We start from the raw sequence: 23,638 nt of genomic DNA, 5'->3' as shown, positions 1-23,638 counted from the left end.
GCCCACCCAATCACATGACCACCCAGCCACGCTCACCCAATCACATGTCTACCCAGCCATGCTCACCCAGTCACATGATCACCCACCCATGCCACATAGCCACGCCCACATAACCTGCTGTTACATTATTTGAATCCCACTACTTACTATATCTGTCTGCCCAGAAGTAAATCAGACTAAATTCAGCTGACACGCATGCAGGTTTATAGTTTTAACCTACTAATTCACTATGGATAAGAAGCCACAAAACATTTCTGGTCAACGTTAACCAATGTAATATTTTTGAGAAATCAGACAGTTTCAAAATGGTGTGTTTCTTCCTCCCAGTAGCTATAAGAACGTTAATACATGTCACTTAAATGATGCGCGGAATCTCTAAAGCGTTACAAAAGTATCCGCTATTTTAACCCCAGCAGTCTCCTAAAAGGTCAGTAAGTAAGTACAACCTGCAGTTCTGAAGTGTGCTTTCTGACTTTTCTTCTTTTCCCTTCCTAAGTGCGCAGTTAAAGTTACAAGCAAGGTGAATAATACATCTGTGTGGTAACCATGGTAATCAGCTGTATTAACAATTTTAAATGACAGTGTATCTGCCAGGACTTCACAAAAGAAGACAAACCCTTGAATAAGCCTTGACGATTTTTTCCTTTTCTGCCTAATTGCAGACCTAGTTCTTGGAGGCAAGTCCCATTGAAGTAATAGAAGTTGATGTCACGTAAGTATTTTTGGGATACACTGTTAGACACCCTCAGGGAGGCTTCAGTGGCTTTCATTTGAAATTAAACGGCCTGGCTATGGGGAAAAAAATCTAAAAATTCAAGGCTACTTAACTTCCTTTTTCTACTTTTATCTTAACGCACTCTTTGTTTTGCTTTAAGAATGGATATGACATTGGATCTCTCTCTCTCTCTCTCTCTCTCTTTCTCTCGGTGTGTGTGTGTGTGTGTGTGTGTGTGTGTGTGTGTGTGTAGTCAAAAATTTGGCAGAACATTATGTTCCAACTCCTTCTTCCCCAACTTGGTTTCCAGATGCATGGCAACTAGAACTCACAATCAACACAAGCCAACAATTTTGGGGCTGCAGTCATAAGATACCTGGAGGGCAGCTAGTTGAGGAATAGCATGAAAATACTGGAGAAAAAAGCTGTCATGAAAGGTCCATATAAAGGCAGAATCACTTAGTTTTTGTAGTACAATAGAATGATCTTTGAGGTAAGAAATCAGCCCTGCTCCAAGTCAATGTTTTGGTGAGTAAAGTCCATATTAAATCTGAATTATATAGTAAATGTCAATAGAATTTCACAGGGTACAAGATTTCCATGTTCCAATGTGCAAGCTACAACTCTACTACATAATTTTATGGAGCAGAAAGTTCAAGTCGATGCAGGATCCCAATTAGAATTCTGTAATGACATAATCTCAAGCTTGCATGATATTTGGAAATACTTACTTTGTTCTCCACATAGATCTAATGGCCTCGTTTAACTTTTGGTGAAGTGTCAAGTCTAATAATTTCTTGAATATAGCATAGCAAATATACAGGCCTAAAGTCAATCTGTCATAAAGAAAAACTCTTTAGGCTAATAAAACTCGTGGATATTGGATACTGAAGATCTTCTTGATGGTCAGAATGGCCTTGAGTACAATTTCATTGCAGAGGGCTTCCTCTGATAAGGGATAATTTTACCAATGTCTCTTTTCCCTTACATTCTCCAGAGGCCTGCTCCAGATATTTGCAGATCCTGTAGAAGAGAGTTGAAAGGGGAAAAAAAAGAGTAGGTTAACATTTATTTGTTTGTTTGTTTGTATCCTGCTTCTATTATTTTTACAAACAACTCAAGCTGTGAACATAAAGTACATAATATTCCTTCCTTCTCCTATTTTCCCAACAACAATCCTGTGAGGTGTATTGAGCTGAGATTGTTCCAATTGGGCAGAGACTGGCCCATAGTCACCAAACGGCCTTCCTTGGTTAAGGTGGGACTTGAACACACCGTCTGGTGCCTTAACCACTAGACCAACTGGCTAAATATTACCTTCCCCTTCTTTACAAATAGGCTCCACTTCCCTAACTGAAGAAAGATGATCTATACTCTAGCTATCCAAAATTTATATGACCTTGCATTTGAATTAATACCCGCTCCATGATTAAGAACCGATAGAGAGAAAAAATTAAAATCCTGTGCAATAAATGTGTGTGCTATATGCCTACTATATGTGGGTATGAAACTGGGAGAGATTTGTACGCATATAGGGGTAAATATTAGGTACTATATGTTCACTGTCTTGAGATATTTATAAAAATAATAAAGGTGGGGTTGTTGTTTTAAAAAAAAGGCTAAGCTAAGCAACAGAGAACCTCTTGGTAAGCTATAGGAAGTGGCAAGAAATTACCTCACCAGACTGCTTCTTATTAAAAGAATCCTGCCTTGTTCTCATTAGCAGCCATTTTATAAGAATATACCTTCCCATTAGCAGCCATATCTACAAAATATAATAATAATAATAATAATAATAATAATAATAATAATAATAATAATAATAATAATACTTTAATTTATAGACCGCGCCCTTTCCTTGATAGGACTCGGGGCGGTGTACAGTCATATTAAAACAATGTGGATACAAAAATATAGATATACATAGATAGACGGAGGAGGTAGGATATACACTGTACAGTAATGGATTAAAATACGAATAAAAGTTAAAATTACCCTTAAAAATACCCCAAAATAAGATGTTTGCCAGGAGGTTGAAAGTGGGACTATAAATCAGCTAGGCTAGCTAATTGGAACAGGTGGGTCTTAAGTTTCTGTCGGAAGGAGCGGAGGTCGGTAGTAGTTCTGATATCGGGGGGGGAGGTCATTCCAGAGGGTTGGGCCCATCACAGAGAAGGCTCTACTCCTGGGCGCCGCCCATTGACACTGCTTAGTGGACGGCACCCGGAGGAGTCCCTCCCTGTGGGAGCGAAATATATACAACATCCCTCAAAATGATAAAAGCTACAGATCTGGCTATCATGAAGGGACCAAAGGGGGAAAATCAGAGTTGTAACTCAACCTTGTAAGAGGTTAAGTTGTCATTCAAAACCATTATCGCTCAGTTCTCATTGCGTATTGTATTACACCGTGCAATAAACTAGTATGCTACTTTGATTTTTTTTTATATTAAAGGTTAAAGGTTGACAATAAAAAATATCCATGCAGAATTCATCACAATACGACAGCTAATATGTGCCAGATCAGTGGTTCACTCCATTAAGATGATTTTTCCTTTGTTAAAAGTTTAGCCTTTTTCTGCCTATGGAATGAACAGGCCAATTTGGGGCAGTTGTCTTAGGACCAGAAGCAGTATTCAGCCAGTTCTGATAGGTTCTGGAGAACCAGTAGCGGAAATTTTGAGTAGTTTGGAGAACCGGCAAATAGGCTGGCCCCACGCCCGCTGCCTCTCGCTGATCTTCTTTTGTTGCCCTGAACAGGAGAATGGAACTGGAAAGCAGGTTAGTAGGGTGGGAAGAGAATGGGGATTTTGCAGTATCTTTCCTCAAAGCCACACCACGCCCATAGAACCGGTAGTAGAAGAAATTGAATCCCACCACAGTTCGGGACCCATTGTTTGTTTGTTTGTTTGTTTGTTTGGATTTATATGCCGCCCTTCTCCAAAAGGACTCAGGGCGGCGTACAACATTAAAAAACACACATCCCAAAAGTTAAAAAAAAATTAAATCCATATCCAAAAGAGGCGACTCCAACTTTGGCTCAGTGTGACATTATATGACATTGTCAAGCACCCCCTCTTCCTAAATCTAAAATGGCTTTCTTTCTTTAAGGGTGGGGGATGCTCACTTTTTTCCCCTACCAGTTTGGCACTCAAGCCCCCAGACAGCCAGTTACACAGAATGAAAAGGATTAGCGTTTCTGGCAAGATCTCATTGCACAAGAAGTAGGGGAAGGAAGAAAATACTTGTTTTAAAGGCAGTCTCGTTTTTTTCTTTAGGGTGGACATTTAAGATAGATCATCAATGCCGAATGGCTTCTCACTGTCTAAAATCCTGGAGTTCATTGAAAGTGTTTTATAGAATCTGTTTTGTGCCAGCCAACATTAAAATATGTCTCCCTCTGGTGGCCAACTTTATAAACAGATGAGGTGACCTTTTGACCTACCTCATAAATTCCAATTTACAGGAAAAAAGTCAAATTCCAAATAACATCTCTACCCTTCCAGCCTAATACATCACTTTTAATTACAGCGATTCTCATTTGGTTCAGTGAAAGGCAATTTTTTTCCCTTCCTTTTAAAGCAGAAAAGTGCTTCTAGTATTGAGCTGTTGCATTGTATTTTTTTACTTTGCTGCTCTTGTCCACATTAACTTTGTTTTTATCTTTTGCTGTTGTTCTATTTCTCTAATTGATTGGCCTTGAATAGTCAGAACTTATCTCTGGAGTTCTACTTTGGCTTTAACTAGAAGTTAGTTATGATTTCTTATTTATTATGAATGATTATGAAATAGCTTCTATTTTTTTCCAACTGCAAAAGCTACTGCTTGCAAATAATGTAACCAGTATGTTGTAGACATTAGAAATTATAAGTCTCTTAATATATTCCCACAGAAATTCAAAATATAAAAACAGTTGTCCTGTTTCTATAGAAAAACATCTGGCTAATATGTATATTCTCCAATATCCATCCTTCCTTCCATCCACCCTTGTGACTGGAATTAAATTTATTATTTTTTGCACATTTTATGATTTAGTCCTTTTACATATAGAAGAGTCTCAGCAATCAAAAGAGAGGTGGGGGAATGGCAATTGCAGAATCAAAGAAAATGAAGAAAAAAGAGAAGTTAATTAATACAACATTCAATAAACAGCTATGAAAAAAACATGAAATGGAAGATCTAAGAGACTGCAAATAACAATGCCTTGATTCAGCAAACTTCTGAATTCAGAAGTGCAAATAGATGTAATTATTTGTCAGGAGGAGGAGGAGGAGGAGGAGGAGGAGGAGGACAGAGCTATAGAGATAGAAACAGTGGTAGTATTAAGCCGGTTAGAACCAGTTTGAGCAAACCAGTAGTGGTGACCTATGGATGGCCAGCCCAACCACCCTGGTGTATGCTGTCCTATTTAGCCACGCGCATGCATGCAAGCCACACATGCGAGAAAAGCACATTCCCGGAAGGCGCACGCTCATATTTTCAGTGCACGTTGAACTAGTGGTAAAATTACGTGAAACCCACCTCTGGATGGAAATTAAGTTGATATTATTGTGACAAAGAGTAAGAAAGAGGGAAAGAGATTTAGATCAGAGTTTTTGCATTTTACTCTTATGGCCTGGGGAATTCTCAAGATGTGCTGGGCTTCCACTCATGCAATTTCCAGCTGACATAGAAGCCACCAGGCTAGAGAAGACTGCCTAATAGGATAAACTTTCCACACAGCATTACTAAGCCACAGCATGGATAAGCATAATGTTAGTTTTCATTTTAGACCTCGGAACAAACTCCTGCCTGCCTATGTTTAGCAACTTTGCCTTTTATTAAATTTAATCATTTCCCCCTGTGGCTTTAAATTGAGGGCATTTCCTGTTTAAATTCAATTACTTTCCCATTTAGATTGAATGCTGATAATACTAATAATAATATTTTAACTTTGCATAACTGTAACCTGATAAGCGTGAATAGGAATCGTATGGCAATGAAACAGAGTGGCTTCCAAAAATGATATATGAATTTATTAATAAAAAGAAAAGATTTTATTGCAGCTTTTGTGAAAATCTAAGCTGTTTCTATTAAAAATGAAGGGAAGGGAAGCAAGGGAACATCCTTTTCCTTTGGAAATAAATTATGTTTACTTAATTGCAATATATATAAAATCTGTATATTGTTGCTCGAGGTTGGGCCAACTAATCAAATATTAATTCCATAACAACTACATTTGCTTCTATTCCCATAATTGCATTTGTGATATTCTATCCTCCTCTACAGTAAAGGTACCCCTCAACCTACAACCACAATTGAGCCCAAAATTTCTGTTGCTAATTGAGACATTCGTTACCTGAGTTTTGTCCCATTTCATGACTTTCCTTAGCACAGTTATTAAGTGAATCACTGCAGTTGCTAAAATAGTAATACGGTTATTAAGTGAATCTGGCTTTCCCATTGACTTTGTTTGTTAGAAGCTTGCAAAAGGAATGACCTCAGGACACTGCAACCATCATAAATATGAACCAATTGCCAAGCATCTGAATTTTGATCATGTGCAATTGACGGTAAGTGTGAAAAATGGTCATAAGTCACTTTTTTCACTGCCATTGTAACTTTGAATGGTCATTAAATGAAGTGTTGTAAGCTGAGGACTACCTGCATTTATACAAATCAAACCCAAAGGGAATCAGGACTGAAAAGTGAACTTTGAAACATACAAAATCCAAGAGCTGAAGTAGAAATTGTCTGTCATAACTTTTTTTTTTTTGACTAAGATAAGAAGTCTCCATAAATTCCTCTTCATCTGGGCCAAACTAATTGCCAACCTGATCAGGAAAGTCAGGAAAGTTATTCAGCAATAAGAACCTGATAAGGCAGCCTGAGACAGAATTCAGAAATTCTGGTCACAATGCCAATAGATCCTGGATATCTTTAAGGGTTCACACTCCAGACTACCATAACCAGATTTCATTTTGGGATCTAGCCTCCTCCAAAAAAAAATATATTTCTTTCTAGCCAGGTGGCTATATGAGTTCCTAAAGTTCCAAAGTAATTTTTTTATTATTATTTATTTAATTAATTAATTATTATATTTGGAAGCCACCCATCTTCCTCACAGAGCAGTTCTTGGTGGTCGACAAATAGACATGAAGACATAAAACTTGTTTATAAATATTACAATAAAAAAAAAAACAAGAATACATTCATTAAAGAGTGCTAACCAGCCCCATAGCTGCATGATCATCTATAAGCCCCAAGACTCACCTTTTGTAAGTGCTTGAAGACCTCGCTCTGATGACATCAGAGCAAGGTCTTCAAGCACTTACAAAAGGCGAAGAAAGGAATGTTGCTATGGCTAATCCTCCACTACTCCTTGTTATTCCCCCTCCCGTTTTCCCAGGCACTACATGTGGCAAGCGTAAAGCTCCAACGAAAAAGATGGCCTCCGGGGCTGACACTCTAGCTGCTTTTCAACTTGGGCAAATCCTATATAAGGAAACTTACAGTAAGTTATAAAGAAAACAGAATGTAAATTTGCAATTGAATTAGCTTAGTATGTGGCCATCATTGAAACAACTATTATTATTATTATGTGTACCCTTCAAGTCATGTAGATGGCGGAGGTTTCTTTTATCGTAATGTCAGCTAAGTGTTAAGAACAGACAGATCAGCCCTTTTCTGAGTTGCCTCTAAGTTACTTTTTGTTTTCTTAATTAGTAGTTTGCTTTGTTCTTTTTCTAACGAAAGGACTAATTATGAGCTCTTTGCCACCAGAAGTGTTCTGTAGATTCCCTCTTTTCAGAATTAGAACCCAACCAATTTGACATAGGTCTCTTCCAAACTACAGGTAGTCCTTGACTTATGTCCATTTAACAACTGTTTGAAATTACAACAGACTCCCAAAAAGTTATTTACAATTTAGATTCGAACTTCTGATATTTACCACTACCACCAGAGATGGTATTCTGCCAATTCAGACCAGTTCACTCAAACCGGGAATGGAAATCACCCAACCGCCTACCCGCCTACCCGCTGCGGCTCTATGCTGTCCTATTTAGGCACTTTTTAAAGCCAAAGTGCATACACAGAAATCTGAACGCATGCGTGGACAGGGAGCGTGCACTCACATTTGCGAACCGGTAGGAAGTAAGTGACTACTACCCCTGACTACCACCCATGGTCACATGACATTTTGGGCACTCAGCAACTGGCCCACAATTGCAACACCCCACAGTTAGATGATCAGAATGTATGACTTTTTTTTTTTTACCAAAAACCAGTGTTTATTTCTGTTTTCTGGCAAAAAAATACCCCAAAATGAACAATGGGCTTGCTTAACAATCATAGTGTTGGCTCGATGACTGTGGAATTTGTTTAATGACTGCTAAAAAATGGGTAACAAAATCAGGCGTAGTCACTTGGTGACCTGCTTAATGACTGTCATGACTTATAACTGAAATGGTTGTAAGTGGAGGACTACCTGTACCACAACCTGTTTCAATCCAATCCATTCCTTTCCTTACTGCCATGAGGCAATCCACACCACATGCAGTTGAGCAATAGGACATACAAAAAAAATGACATCCATGCAGTTTCCTCCCATCTGTGAACAGTTCCATTTAGCTTTTAAAACATCTGAACATTCACAGTAAGGAAAACTGCAAAACTGTGAAGACACCATGCCACTGAGGCTGTGTTCTCCTTCTCAGTAGAGAAATGATAACATAAAGCAATAGCAACTGAATGTCTATGGAAATTGGGAAGAGGCAGAATTAGGCAACAATTCTGACCAATGCAAAAACAACCCAATAGAGGGTTCTATGTCTACTGGAAAAGTGGCTGCTATGCATGTCTCATTAAACCATGATAAATCTCAAAATAAATAGGCTCAGCTGCCAAACATGGGATCATACCACTGGTGAAATCCTCTGAAGTCTGTTACCAGTTTAGTGAGTCTGCTACCAAGTGCTCACTTTGCTGAGACACGCCCGCACAGCGCTAAAAAAGGAATATTTGCAGGAGTCTGCAAATGTAAGTAGAACACTCAGGAGGGGGGAATCCGCTGTGCCACACAATTTAGATTAGCTAGAAAGCAGGAATTCTGATGATTCTAGCTAATATAAATTGTGTGTCACAGCTGATCGTCGGAAATACCCGTTCGCCTGAACTGGTAGCATTTTTTTTACTACCGGTTTGGGTGAACCAGTCCGAACCAGTAGCATTTCATCCCTGGATCATATGGTGTAAATTCCCATATTTGAATGAAAATTCTTCAATTTTCCTACTGGAAAATTTCCAACTGGAAATTCTTCATTGTGTTGTGGAAATTGAGAACTCAAAGACCAGCTCTTTGCAATGCAAGAAAGTTTATTGCGCAGGTTCAAACAGCTCAAACAGCATATGGGGGTTTGAACCCCGAACAGTCTCAAGCAACAATCTTATATAGTCATTTTGACGTAAGCATACACGTAGGCATATATTTGCTAAATTGGTAAAAGGGAGAAATGGAAAGATACAGAAGAGGTCAAGAATAAAAATACATTATGGAACATTAACATCTGCTAGAGAAATACGGAACTATCCCCTGTCCTAGACAGATAGCAGGATACACCCCTCATGATCTGTCTGAACATAAGACAAAAATATAAATGTCTACAGCTAAAAATATAATGTCATGCCCCAGTGATTTCACCCTGCAACTGTTTGTAACTATCTTTTTTCCTTGACCAGTCTTTGCATTGTTATAATGAACCAAAGTCTGAACCAAGATTCAGGGCCTGTCTTCCCTCCTTCCTTAATTGCAGTTAGACATCCTAAGTAGAATATTCCATGGTCAAGATATAATAGCAGAGTGAAATCTGCAGGACATTATGTTTGAGAAAACTGAGCTAGTGCATATGCACTTGGAACATTTCCTGAACTAAAGCGTGAGAGGGAGTAAATGTAAGAGCAGATATAAGAGATACAGCCGCTAGATGCTTATATATACTAAGATCTGTGGATACTTCAATCCTTCGGCCTGAACATCTTAGATTGGGTCAGAAGAATTGGTGGTCCTCCAATTGGTTTAAGTTCTGGCCAGCATGGTCAACAAATAAGTTGGGAAGAAATTGAAAGTTAGCAGTGGGTTAAGGACCCATAAATTCCAACCAATCCCAATTGGTTGGAATTAGTTAGTTTGATTGATCCCAATCAGACTAAATAATGACAAGTATGTTAATAGTTTAGCAAGTTAAAAATAAACAACTGCACTCATTTGGGGAAGAAAGTTCTGTCAATAAATAATCATCTTATGAAGCCGAAAAGGCTTTTCAAGATTACAGGTGGTAACCATTTGATTGTTTGATTCAGGTTATCTCTGGCATGTTGGACAGGAGATTGGCCGAGATTATTCTAGGAAGGCACTATTCTGAAATGTTGCTGCTGTCCTCAAGGTTTTTTTTTCAGCCAAGCATGATGTTCAAATAGTTGAGATCACTGTGCTTATAATTGTTTATGAAGTAAATAAATCTTAAGGATAAGGCAAAGGTATACTGAAACAGATGGAGTTTGGTAACCATCAGTAGGAACCACAATTAACTGCACAACTGATCCCACTTCTGCCTTTCATCATGTTATTTATACATTTTAAAAAAGCAAAGGTGCAGGATAATGATTGAGAATTTTGTCAGTTTGTGCTAGAATATCCATGTTATTATTACTTTGGGCAAAATATCCAGCTGTGCTGATTGGTATCTAACATTGAAATGGATACAACAACAAGGTGTTTTTGGCAGAGGAACATGGTGCAATGCAAAGACAGAGTACAGGATGCCTCTTAGATGCATATGCTCTTCAGTAACAAACAATGAACAATCAGGCTGACCTGCCTCCCTCCCGCTCTCCCCATGGCCAACTACCACCAACTTTGGGACTATGGATGATAGGAAACATATGAAAGAATTCTCATAGGCAACATTCTGTGACACAAGACCATTATGTTGCAAGACCCAACGGGGATAAAATGATCGGGTTTGGCTGGAGTTGTAACTTGTCCCATCTGAACAATGCCAAGTTAAGAAAGTCTGACCTCAATAAGTCCAGAACTGCAGTAGGACAATCATATCTTGCATTATGAGTTTTGACCCACCATCATATCTCTGCTAATGTCCACCTTTAAAACATTTAAGGTCTAATATATGCCATGATCAGGTGGTAATGTGAAAAAGATACAAATACAGATGAAAATTCTACACAGGACACAATTGGCATATTAGCATTTTTATTCCTTTTTGGGGGAGTGGCTGCCCTTACTATGTCCCTTTGAGTTGGACATACTACCATGTGGCTGCCATCAATAGCAATAGCATTTAGACTTACAGTATATACCATTTCACAGTGATCTGCAGCCCTCTCTAACTGAGTTAAAGAGGCAGCATATTGCCCCCAACAAACAGGGTCCTTATTTTACTGACCTCGGAAGGATAGAAGGCTGAGTCAACCTTGAGCCAATCAGGATCGAACTCCTGGCAGTCGGCAGAATTAGCCTGCAATACTGCATTCTGACTACTGCGTCATCACAGCTCTTTTCAAGGTATATTGCAGAGAATACTGTTGCCAAATTGAAATGGTAAAATATGCATATGAAAGTGGGTTTTCTTTTTTTTTTACAGAAAGAAAACAAGCAACACCCTCTCCGGATATAATTTGAAACAAAAGATCCTGAATGCGAGGGATTTGCAATCAGAGGTCTAGTAAATCACACAATAAGCTTTGCAGACATTGCTAATGCACCAGTGATCAGGGCAAGACTGGTCCCCTTCACAAAGAAAGAGGAGAAAAGAAGCAGCCCTACAGTTCAGCTTATAAAACGAAGCTCCATCTTTTCTTGTCTATGAGCCTTTGATGGGAAGAATAATGTTGTCTGTGTCACTAACCACAAAATCAAATCAGAAAGGTGACTGACATGTAAGCCCACTTCAGTGTTACGGAAGAATGGGGAAAAAAGATCACACATACAGTTGTTATACAGCTGGCTGTATAGTACAGCAGCTAAGAGCTCAGATTCATCTTCTGCCCAAATTTTGCCTCTGGTTCTGTCATCAGTTCACTAGGAAACCTTAGGCTAGATTTTAGTTCTCAGCCTCAGCCGATATACAATCTGGGAGAAAGAATACACATTGACTTTATGTGGCTGTGCTATGGATTGTAGGCTAGTACCTGCTAATATGTTAAAAAGCTCAGAAGTACCGTGCGCGTACTAGGTGTGAGTTGCTTCATGTCAGATTGACCAAAAAGAGCATTTTGGCTTTTTTCCTCTACAACGTTTCAATTTATAGAGAGGCGTGTAAGTTTTTCAGAGGACCAGATGGTATCAGAGGTTTTGCTCTCTTTCCTGCCCTCACCAATCCCAGCAATCTGTTCTCTGTATACAATATGTTCATAACTTACCCTCTCTGGCAGACACTAGTCATTTTTGAAGATATGCGTGTGTATGCATATGAACCACCTGTCCTCCCTCAAATTGTCATTTTTATTAAAATGCCTTCTATGGTTTTTTTTCTGCAAGACCTTCCCTGGTTGATTTGTATCTCTTCTTTGGAGTCACCTAGGATTTTGCCTGCTACTCACAAGGAGTTCTTGATTTCCATGCTTCCTAAAAGATCCCTCAGTCTAAGGCTTGAGTTACATTTCTGCATCACTTCATGGCAGAGAACGTATGTGTCTACGATTTGGAGATGGTTGCCCAGCTGTTTCATTTATACTTCTGCAAATGATAAAGTCATTTGAATATGCCTGGCCTTCTACCAGTGGTGAGATTCAAATAATTTAACAACTGGTTCTCTGCCCTAATTTTTATTTTATTTTATTTTCTTCGAATTTCTAGACCGCCCCCTCTCCCGAAAAGGACTCGGGGCGGTGTACAGTCCACACAACAAACAATAAGTATCAAATACAAATATAAATACAGATATAAATACACATAAGGAGGAGGTTAAAAATTTAAAAAGAACTGTACGGAAGAATATAAATCTGGTTCTAAAAACCCTAAAATCAGTTAAATTTAAAACCGTACCCTATAAATAACCAGGTAAGAATATGTTTCCAGGAGGTAACAGTTGTCACAATTATAATTATGCCAGGCCAGCTAATCGAAACAGGTGAGTCTTCAATTTTTGTCGGAAGGAGCGGAAGTCTGTGGTGGTTCTGATATCGGGGGGGAGGTCATTCCAGAGGGTTGGGCCCATCACAGAGAAGGCCCTACTAATGACCAGTCGGGTAGGCTTGGCTCGGTGATCATGTGACCGTGTGGGTGTGGGCAGCTCAACGTCACTCACGTCGATGGGTGCTTCGCCTTAGCTGTTACAAGGTAATAAGGGTTAACCAGAGGGGCAGTTTCTGTAAGCAGGGCAATAAAGATTAGGCTAGAAATAACATCAGAATGTTTCGTTGCCGTCTTCCTTACAGGATCAGCCCAGTAAAGTGGAAAAACAAAAGGAGATTTCTTCCAACAACTGGTTCTCCAAACTGCTTTGAAAGTTAACAACCAGTTCTCCCGAATAAGTGCTGAATCCCAGGAAGCCAGATCAACCAATTAGCAGGAAGGACACGCAACTCCACACAATGCATAGTTGAGATTTGGGAGGTGTGTACACTGGCCTGTCTGCAACCTGCATTTACCCATCAACCCCTTTGCAGTGTAGGTATGCATTGACACTTACACACAGTTGTTGACAGGTTTAAACCAAGCTTAAGGTGTGAAGCCTACAGTGATGAGCCACATTGTCCAAAGATCAAGGATTATATCTTCAATGTAATTTATCATTTTCTTTAAATGGAAATATCAAATCCTCACCCCGTAAGATGAGACATCTGTTAAATTTACCATGTCTTTTTAATCTTCTCCTGATCTTTTTTTTCAATAAAATGAAGCAGAAGTTGCAAGACATTTCAATTATAGGGAACAATAGTGGCCACATTTAGAATGCTGATGTGCATATGTGCATGTGTGTGTGTTTAAAAACAAAGTATAAAATTAAAATTAGCATCAAGTTTCTGGAAGTTTTTTGAACCACTTTTCAGAAAACTTAACAATAATAATCTCTCTTTTGCTTAGCCTTTCCTTCTCTGGATTTCTATTACAATGTGGAAGAAAAACACAAGGCAAATGGAAATGCTGCCCTATTTATTTACTTTTCCAGTGTGTATGAATATCCCGTTTCTCCGAAAATAAGACATCCCTGGATAATAAGCCCAATCGGGCGTTTGAGCGCATGCACTAAAATAAGCCCTGCCCCGAAAATAAGCCCTCCCCAAAATATTGCAACACAGCAGCAGCCATGAGGTGACCACGCTCGCCGCCTCTTGCACCTCAAAAATAATAAGGCCTCCCTGAAAATAAGACCAAGCACTTATTTCAGGGGTCAAAAGAAAATAAGACCCTGTCTTATTTTTGGGGAAACACGGTATATTCTCAGAAGAGGGACATGGCTTAACTCATGTTTACCTGGTGATGAAATTTGAGTTTAAGTAGTCTTAAGCCTAGCTGCTGGCCCAATATGAAATTTCTTTTTCTTTTGTATAGTCGATATTTAAAATATAGTGATAAGATATTTATTCCGCACAAGAAAGGAGCAAGCTTTGGAAATGATAAGCATACTCCATTCCAAACATTACTTGTCTTATAATCTTCTGAAGATTAATCTGAGTTTGGTATATGAAATAAAGATGAGAGTTTATAAATTAATATTTTCTGGAGAAATACAGACACAGAGAGAAACACACAAACATACAAGTACTGGCTTTGTTTGTTTTTTAATATCCTCTTAAAAATGTCATATTAATGATATGAAAAAAATATGACACTAAACATCATGTAGAGCCCTTGGTGGTCTCTGAGTTTGGTTGTTTGCTTGCAGACAGTTTGTTATCAGACTAGATAACAGTTTCAGTGCTAGAAGGGAGTGGGTTTACTTATTGGTTATGTGCAGTAGCTTGCCATGTCAGTGTTGGTGGGAGTGTTCTTGGTAATTCTTCGATTAAGCTGTTGTTTACTGCTTGATTGTTTGTCTGAGTTGGTAGTTCTTGACTGCGGTGTGGTTTACTGCTTGACTGTTTCTCTAGTACTAATCCTGGTGTTAATCTCTGCTTGTCTGGGTGTTGTCTGATGAGGAAGTATTGTGGTGTTTTGGTTTCTTTTTTAGCTATATAAATTATCTCTTTTGAGTGGCATTTAAATGTTGTTTACCTCTATGTGCCTGTTGATGGCTGATTTGTCTGAGTGCCAAGCTTCTAGGAACTCCTTAACATATTTGGATTTAGCTTGCTCTAGGAAACTTACAGATTTCCAATTGAAACTATGGTTAATTCTGTCCATGTGTTGTGAAATTAAGGCATTTTTATTGTATCTTCTGACTGCTAGTTGAGTGTTCATGAATGCGCTCTGCTAGTCTTCTGCCTATTGTCTTACATAGTGGCTGTTACAGACCTTACACTGTATGTTTTAGATAACTACTGTTTTTTTCTTCTTGGGCTATTGGATCTTTTAGTTTACTTAAAATATTTCAGAAGGCTTTAGTTGGTTTAGTTTATGTGCTATGATGATGCCATGTGCTTGTAATATTCTGTTAGTTGTTTCTGAGATATTTTTGATGTATGGCAGTGTTATCTTTTTCATAGCTGCCTAATGTTCTTACACAGCTCTTCTTGTGGGAGTTTGGGTTGTTACTTTGGTGGTGGAGCACTTTGCTCCCATTTCTCTCTGCTGATAGGGATATCTGGGAAGGGTAGTGTTCTGCTTTTTCTCCTTCCCAAAGTGAATCTTATTCCTCTGAAGATATTGATTTCTTCATGTGTCTCCTTAATTGTTCTTTTTTCTATTATGACAAAGGTGTGGCCTAGATCCATATATAAGACAGCACTCAATTCCTAGACAACTAGCGATTAATACCAAGATTACCCCTAGACAGTAAAGAACAGCCTAATCAAAGACCTACCATGGAGAAAACATCCATCACCACCACCAACACATACACCAAAATGCTGTGTGTATAAACAGAAAGCAAATCACGTACACTTCTAGCACTAAAGGTGTTACATTGTCAAGTAATGAAACATCTGCAACCAAACAACCAAGCTCAGAAAGCACCAAGGGCTCCACATTTCAACCCTGAGCTGAACTGCTGGTTCAGAACCAGTCCTTTCTGCTGGTTCTATATATACTGACTCTGAAAAAGATCAAGTGACAGAAAACCATTTTCTAGAATAAATTGTTGTAGGCATAAAAATACCATTGAGCCTCCAAAAATTACAAGCAGCAATGGAGTACTTAAATATTCTCTAGAAGAATAGCTGGATTTAATGTATAGAGTATTGTGGCGCGCACACAGGGATGCTATGCTTCTTTCAAGTTCTATGTTCACTAGATAAACATTCACCAGGCCTCAATAGCTTAGTTGCTTGTATTACATAAAACGATTTCCTTTACTGAACATTTGCTCTTCATGCAGCATCAAGTCTAATCTTTTTTGGAATAAAATAACAGGAAATGGATAAAACACCTTTTCAACCTACAGTCATCAAATTCCTTCAATCTGTCCAGAGGTGGGCGTCACGTACTGTAACAACCGGTTCGCCCAGAACCGAAAATGCGAGCGTGTGTGCAGCATCAAGAAACTGGTGATTATATAGGATGGGATAGCGTCAGGGCAGGTGGGCGGGCCCAGCCGCTAGTCAGGACTACCGGTTCTCCTGAACTGGTCCAAACCGGCAGCAGCCCACCTCTGAATCTGCCCCTCCAAATACTAAGCTGGTCTTGCTTAGATTTTACATAAAACAATTTCTTTGGGGTATATGTTTGCTCTTCATGCAGTGTCAAGCCTAACCTCTTCTGGAATAAAATACAGAGTATAAACAAATCCAACCATTCTGCTGCTGCAGTCATCCAAAATGACTATTTAAATATAAGCGAAGACACTAAGCTGCAGTGTGGAACCAAAAGACTGCACATATATATGTTCTCTGGTTTTTATTTTGCATCCTTTCTCCATTCCTGGGTGGCTAAAGCAGCAGGGTCCATACCTTTGTCACTCCATTTATCTTTTGTTTATAAGATGGATGAACAGTCTTTCAATTGTTAACCTACTGCAACAAGTATCTACAAAGAAGTGATATGTTAAATTCAGCCAGGAAACGCAATGACTGGTGAAGCAAAGTGAGAATTGTTTAATTGTTTCTATACCAAAAATATCATTTTATTTCCTAAATAAATGTTTTTTTACTCTAAGTGAAAAAGAAATCTTCTGGGGTAGTCCTTGACTTACGACCACAACTGAGCCGGGATTTTCTGCTGCTAAGTGGGACATTGTTAAGTGAGTTTTGTCCCATTTTACGACCTTTGTTAAGAGAATGACTGCAGTTGCTGAGTTAGTAACTGGTTGTTAAGTGTATCTGACTTCCTCATTGACTTTACTTGTTGGAAGTTTGCAAAAGGTGATCACATGACCTTGGGACACAGCAAGGATCATAAATATGAACCAGTTGGCAAGCATCTTAAATTTTGATCACATGACCATGTGGATGGTCCTCAAAGATTGTAACTGTAAAAAATGGTCATAAGTCACATTTTTCAGTGCTGTTACCTTGAATGGCCATTAAACAAACTGTTGTAAATTGAGGACTACCTGTATTGAGAAAATGACAAAAATTCCCTGGAGATTTAACTGACAAACGGGAAGCCAAAGTAGCTGCAGATCACTGGAAAACAAACAAGCAAACCGGAATTTTCCTTCCCATCAAATAAATAAATAAGATCTTTTAAAATATTGAAAATTGGAGGACATAAAGCATTAAATCTGAGTAGGAATTTTAAAAGCGGGATACTTTTCCATTTCTGATTCCATAATATTTTCAATGAAAACATAACACATAGTGTCAATATAAGATTCACATGATGTGTTTGCTTTTGCAATGCAGCTTCAAATGAGAGTCAGTTAAGTGCATCATGGCTAACCAAATCAGTAGGACTTGCAATACAGTATTAATTGTTTCCATGCCTCAAAATTGGGGGAGGGACCTTTGTACGACAGTCATAGTAGGTAGATTTAAAGCCCCTTCTTGTCAATGCAGATTCGGCAACATGTATGATTGAATAACTATCCTATAAATTTCTATGTTTTAATTTTCTATGCAGATTTAAGAGGATTGCTTATTTCCTTGACTACATTCTATGACATTCTGTTGATTTTGTTTTTGTTTTGTTTTATTTTGTTTTACTTTAACAGTGTGAGGCTTTTAAGAGCCAAGGTGGCACAATGGTTAGAGTGCAGTACTGCAGGCTACTTCAGCTGATCGCTAACTGCAGTTTAGCAGTTCAAATCTCGGCTCAAGGTTGACTCAGCCTTCCATCATTCCGAGGTGGGTAAAATGAGGACCTAGATCCGTGATGGCGAACCTATGGCACGCATGTCAAAGGTGGTACATGGAGCCATTTGTCAGGGCATGTGAGGTGTTGCCCTGTCAGCTGGCCAGCGCGCATGCACGCGCTGGCCAGCTGACTTCGGCCTTCTTTTGAGGCCGTTTTTCACCCTCAGGAGGCTTTCCTGAAGCCTCCAAAGCCTGAAAAACCAGCTATAGGAGCAAACTGGAACTTCAGGAACAGACTTCCAGTTTGCTCATAGGACCATTTTTCGCCCTCCAGAGCCTTCAGGAGGCTTCCCTAAAGGCTCCGGATGGCAAAAAACGGACCTACGGACAAACTGGAAGTCACTTCCGGATTGGTCATAGGGCCGTTTTTCACCCTCCGGAGCCTTCAGTGGCCTTCAGGAGCCTTCCCTGAAGGCTCCGGAGGGAAAAAAACTGGCCTTACGAGCAAACCAGAAGTGATTTCCGGGTTCCCCATAGGGCCGATTTTCGCCCTCCAGAGCCTTCAGGGAAGCCTCCTGAAGGCTCCAGAGGTCGAAAATCGGCCCTATGGACAAACCGGAAGTCACCATTCCCGAACTTCCGGGTTCCCCATAGTCCATTTTTCGCCCTCTAGAGGCTTCAGGGAAGCTCCTGAGGCCTCCAGGGGGCGTTTGGGGGGAGGGGAGGCTGTTTTCGCCTTCCCCAGGCTCTTAGAAAGCCACTGGAGCCTGGGAAGGGTGAAAAAACCACGGCTAAAGTGGGGGAGGTTGCTAATCGCGTGCATGCACGCACACCGATGGAGTCGCGCGCATAGCATTATGGGTGTGGCACACTGGTGTATGATCCCCCTATGCTCCCCCCACTTTTGGCACAGCAGCCAAAAAAGGTTTGCCATCACTGACCTACATTGTTGGGGGCAATATGCTGACACTGTAATCCGCTTAGAGAGGGCTGTAAAAGTACTATTAAACAATATATAAGTCTAAGTTTTGTGGTCTTTTTTATGCTGTTGTTGCTGGTACGTTACAAATATTGAGGGCAAGTAGTTTTGGATCTGAATGTATTGTTAAAAATGAGTGTATTCCTGAATTTTTGATTTTATGCTCTGTGAACAGGGATAGTAAATATATTTTTCTTTTGAAGTCCAAGGAGAGCTTGTATTAAGCACTCTATAAAAATCAAGCCAAGACATTATTAAAGTCCTCTTGACAGTAACCAGAGTCTTAGTCTCTAGCAACCGGTAAATTACATGCTAGTGATAAAACTTGTACCGAGTAGAAGATAAGGGATATTAAACCTCAGGTTCAGCCTCAAGTTTCCCCACTTTGGTCTACTCTAAATATGGACTCTAAAATATGGACTTCAATTCCCAGAATTCCCTGGCTTTGATTGTCACAGACGAGAATCCTGGAAACTGATGTTCACACTATATAAGACATCCGGCTTGGGAAATGTGGAAGGTGTTTCCTGTCACCCACAGTCCTAAATATGATACCAATGCTGTCCTATTGGGCAGGATTACAGTTCCTGCAAAGGGCTATTAACATTGGAAAACTAATAACATGCAAAATAAATTCTGGGCACTAAAACCTACCTGACAGAACCACTCTGTCTGACTTGACATTCCCAGATTATAAATCTCTTCTATTAGGAAACTATGCATCTAAAACAAGCAAACTCAATTTCTAAGGAAGTAGAGAAGACTAATCTTCAATATACCTAAGACTGTTTCCAGTCTGTTAACTTTTATCTGGCATATAAAAGAGAAGAAGGATAACTATTAACAGCCCCACTTTCTTTTTACAGGCTTTTCCTGAGAGAGAGACCCAAGATAAATTTTAATCAATATATTCATTTAGCTGCTGTGCTATCCTAAAGACACTTCAGCTGTAATACAGCCTCCCCAATATGGTAGCTAGCCAAGTGCTTCACCATAAATCACTAAATCTACATCTGCAATTTAAATAAACTATGGAAGTATCTAAGCACAACTGGAAGGCACAAAATGGGGAAAGCAGTTATAATTCTATAGTATTAGGAATGATCTCTCCCTCCCAAAGTAGAAAATTTGATTTCAGCTTAGAAGATTTGATCTGAGAGCATCTTTCTTCACCATTTTACAGCTCTCTCTGTCTCTGTCTCTCTCTTTCAGTTTTGATGGATCTGGGATAGTTTTGGAGATTACATATACCAATTCTCTCCCACCAACAGAACTTTAGTTTTATTGGAGAGTCTACCATTCTACCACCTTTCAACCACAAGAGATGGGATCTAACTCCAACTGAATCTGAGTGACTTTGTCCACCAGATAGCATGAATATACCTCACCAAAGCCGTGTAGATAATTCTGTGATCCAAACCTCCGCACGTCACTCTAAACAGGGCTGGTGGGGAGCTACAATGACAGATAAAAACAAGATGGAGAAATAGCAATGTATCTCTACGTTGGCAGGACCAAATCGGGGATCTTGCTGACATTCAGCCAGATTCATTCTTTGTCTTTCTTCAGTGGTCTTCATAAATTGTTTCCAGCTCCCAGAGCTCCTCAGAAAATAAAGGTGCACCTCAGAATCAGAACCCAGAAAGCAACCACATACGAGCAATACAGTCGAGGGCCTGTATCACATGTGTTGGAAGAAATGTCCATCTGGGTTCAGTTCCAATTAGGGAGAAAGACACTGGAAACAATGGTGCCTGTTTGGAAAGATGGTTCTAATGGTAGACAGGACCACATGGTTTGAGGTCCTGGGCAAAAAGGGCACATAGGTGTGTGTGAGAGAGATTTATACCCTCTGTTGGGCTTTGAATTTGAGCTTGTATTTTGATTGGTTGTCAGACTCCCATAGGGGAACTCTGTAAGCTGTGCTGAGTCCCAAGCTTGGTTGACTCTTGCTGGGTGATGATGTAATAAAAGGGCTTTGGGATTCCTATTATGGCTCTGCCTGAAGGAGGTAGATCTTTGTTATGTAGACTAAAATGGCCCAGGCCTTAATGGCCCATTGAAAAAGATGGGGAAGAGGAGTTTCTGCCTCCCTTTTAGGGGAAATATTCTGCCCTTTTAATATTTCCTAAAATATTTCATTTTTCTAGGAGTTGGGTGGGTGCTAACTTCCTATTCCTACACATGCCTATTCCAGGCTTAGCCAAAGCCTTGACCAAAGTATCTGATAGGGAAAAACTCCAAGCTCCCTCTGGAATCCAACAATTCTCAGGTCTTGTTGTTTCACTTCTGGCTGATTGTTATTCAAAAAGTTATGTCTGTCTGTCAAGCACGATGATTCCTCTGTAGGAACAAGACGAATTCATGTTGCTTCAGGCCTATCATGGCTTGTTTTGTTTGAAGTTAATGCACAGTGTATTCAACAAACTCTGGATTAGAAAAAAAAATGATTTCCCTTAACTGCTGCCATTTTCTCCTTGCCTGTATTGTTCTGCCGAGACCAGTTTCAGTTCCTGAAACCTTACTTGAGTTGATCATGAAACCCAAAATCAACTTCGGTGAAAGTTTTTAGGGCTAGAGAATGGAAAATTGTAATTTTTCCAGCAAAGAAACTACATTCAGCCGTTAGGCAAGATCTTTCATGACCTTGAGAACTACTGGAATCCAGACTGAAAGTCTGCTTTCTGAACATTTCCTCTGTTGCCATTTTCATAGTTTGTTTGTTCCTGGTGCAACATAATTGTGTAATCAAGACTTTAAATTGATCATGTAAAGCTCTGCTCTCTCCTTCAGTGTATCAGGGGGCTGCGTAGCTAAACCTAAGATCAAAATTATTTTTGGCAGAAGAGAAACTAATTTATTTTCAGTGGTACAAAAGAATCTTTGTCATTTTGACAGTGCCCTGGAACTGTCAAGTTTCTACTGTCCGAGTTAATGGATTATTTTTGAAATATAAGAGTGATCTTTTTAGATTTATGAACAGATTCTAATTCTTATTTTATGTATGTAGCTTGTGCTCTTTATAGGTTTCTATATACAATGTGAACATGATATACAGTACCCATGTACTTGAATGACAAGAAACAGGAAGAATGGCACCAGCCTGCTCAGGAACACATTATAGGAATATACTATATATTGGAGAAAGAATAGAATGGAGTGGAGTGGAGAAGAGTGGATTGGAATAGAATAGAGCAGAGCAGAGCAGAGCGGAGTAGAGCAGAATAGAATGGAGCGGAGCGGAGTGGAGTAGAGCAGAATAGAACGGAACAGAACAGAATGGGACAGAACAGAACAGAAAAATGAGCCTAAATAAAATAAAGTATCTTGAAATAAATAACAGTGCCCAGCTTTTTATCCTGTGTATATTAATTAGTGACCATAAGCCAAAACTGGGAGTGCGCATAGCATGGCAAGCTTGTCAGAAGGGACCCTCTCTAGTTTCTTGGACTGTATACGCAAGGAGGGGGGAATGTACTTTCAGACTTGAACGATTGATATAAGACTTACAAGATAGACCAGACAAGGAGCATTATTAGAAGTGCGGCCCTTGGTACTTCTGAGCTTAGTGGTTTTCTTGCAGAAATTTCATTACCAAACTAGGTAACATCATCAATGCATTAGCTACTTAGTCTGCTAATGAAATGTCTGCAAGAAAACCACCAAGTTCAGAGAGCACCAAGGACCCCATAGTTGAAGCCCGAGTTACAAATATTCTCTTTCTATCAATATGTAGAAGGAATAGCGCTAACTTATTTTAAGGTTACATTAACCAAATCTTGCAAGTTTGAAAGTACTGCAGGCTTTGTCTACCTGTTCCAAGGTTATCCCCACATACTGTTACAGGTATAACCTATCCGGCAATGTACCATAGAATTTGTGAATTGTTTCCCTGGATGAAGAGACCAAAGAGTGGAACAGGCAGAAATAGCAATATAATATAAAACTGCTCAGTTGAATCTTAGCTGTTCCTGAATTAATCTGTCTTCTGCTGTATTCTAGTTCTTGTAACCTGAACTCCCTTAGCCTTGACCCACAGATTTATTCCTGGTTATACAAGATTCACATGGGCAGGGATGGCTGGGGGAATGTGGGAAGCGCTAGTTGAATGCACCCAAAGTGTATCACACACAGGCACTTGAGCTTATATTCTGGATGCAGAACCAACCCCGTGCTACTGTGCTATCTGTGTGCATAACAGAAGAGCAACACGAAAACATTATTTTTCTACTCTACTCAGTTTCATTCAGCCATGTTTAAACTGCCAGCTTCCCACAGACAATATTACTGGAATTTTGTTTCTTTTTTTTCATTAAAAGAATGAAAAGGTTATAAATATGACATGCCTAGAGCGAGAAGGAAAAGGGGGACTTCAAATGGCACACCACAAACAATATGCTTACTATTGTAGTTAAGGCTGTAATCCTCAAATGAAGTGTCGTTCAAATCGGCTTTGTGAGAGAAACAATTTGTATAAATAATTGGAGGGTAACAACCTGCATTATTATATTATAGGCTATGTTCAGATGAGCTGCTTTCTTTCTGTACCTCCAGAAAGGACAAGGGTGATAATTTAACCTGACATCATCTAGAGAAAGGATTTGCTTCAATTCC

General features: G+C 39.4%; 1 long non-coding RNA gene across 2 annotated transcripts; it reads left to right on the top strand.

Annotated features, from left to right (window-relative positions):
- The first annotated feature begins 264 nt into the window (after window positions 1-264).
- LOC309388323 lies at window positions 265-12,325 on the top strand. Of its 2 annotated transcripts, XR_014174755.1 has the most exons (4): window positions 265-712; window positions 1,026-1,243; window positions 7,103-7,207; window positions 11,355-12,325. It is a non-coding gene; the product is annotated as an uncharacterized lncRNA (long non-coding RNA). The 2 variants fall into 2 exon arrangements; XR_014174756.1 differs by having other exon boundaries at window positions 265-1,243; window positions 11,355-12,323.
- Window positions 12,326-23,638: the final 11,313 nt, after the last annotated feature.

Source organism: Natrix helvetica (genome assembly GCF_964273705.1).
Source record: "Natrix helvetica genome assembly, chromosome: 2".
NCBI lineage: Eukaryota > Metazoa > Chordata > Lepidosauria > Squamata > Natricidae > Natrix > Natrix helvetica.
Note: the sequence above shows the minus strand (reverse complement) of the source record. Positions and strands in the feature narration are given on the sequence as shown.